The sequence below is a fragment of the Perca flavescens genome, chromosome 2 (assembly GCF_004354835.1).
Source record: "Perca flavescens isolate YP-PL-M2 chromosome 2, PFLA_1.0, whole genome shotgun sequence".
NCBI classification, from domain to species: Eukaryota; Metazoa; Chordata; class Actinopteri; order Perciformes; family Percidae; genus Perca; species Perca flavescens.
In genome coordinates, this window is record NC_041332.1 from 5142608 (window position 1) to 5143732 (window position 1125).

Here is a 1125-nt window from a genome sequence, read left to right on the forward strand (position 1 = left end):
ATCAACTGCTGGATCTTCAGCGTAAACCATGGAAACCAACCGGACCTACTTCCGGTAAGCGTTTCAAAATAAAACGACCAAACTCACTACATGCATTTCAAAGGCGGTTCATGTTCAGTATATAATTATAGGGGATGTAGGCACAAATTAGTAATATTATATTCCAACAAGCATTATGCATTAGTTATTGTTTACTCAGTTTTTGTAAATAGGCCTAATAGTTGCAATATTTGTTATCTTTATAACCAGTGGTGTTACAGGGTTCATAGGCTACGTTTTGAAAAAAACCTGGAAAAGTTATGGAATTTGAAAAATGTAAATTCCAGGCCTGGAAAGGTTTTGGAAACATAATAAGACCCAGAAAGTTTTGGAAAAGTCATGGAATTTTTAAAAATAAATGTATTTTCACATTGTCTTAACCTCAACGTTGTATTTGGGGAGCGATATGATAAATCCCACTAACCACATACGTTGTCATTCATGTTATAATTATACCTCTGAGGGTCAACCTTAACACAGATTTGTATTCTTATTGTATAATGTCGACTGACATTTTCAGGAACACACAGTCATGGAAATTTGCCAAAAAGTCATGAAAAAGTCATGGAAAAGTTATGGAAAAGTCATGGGAAAAGTCATGAAAAAGTCATGGAAAAGTCATGGAAAAGTTATGGAAAAGTCATGGAAAAGTCATGAAAAAGTCATGGAAAAGTTATGGAAAAGTCATGAAAAAGTCATGGAAAAGTTATGGAAAAGTCATGGGAAAAGTCATGAAAAAGTCATAAAAAAAGTCATGGAAAACTTATGGAAAAGTCATGAAAAAGTCATGGAAAAGTCATGAAAAAGTCATGGAAAAGTTATGGAAAAGTCATGGGAAAAGTCATGGAAAAGTTATGGAAAATTCATGGGAAAAGTCATGTGAAAAGTCATGAAAAAGTCATAAAAAAGTAATGGAAAAGTAATGGAAAAGTTATGGAAAAGTCATGTGAAAAGTCATGGAAAAGTCATGGGGATAGTCATGGGAAAAGTCATGGAAAAGTCATGGAAAAGTTATGGAAAATTCATGGGAAAAGTCATGGGAAAAGTCATGAAAAAGTCATGGAAAAGTTATGGAAAAGTCATGGA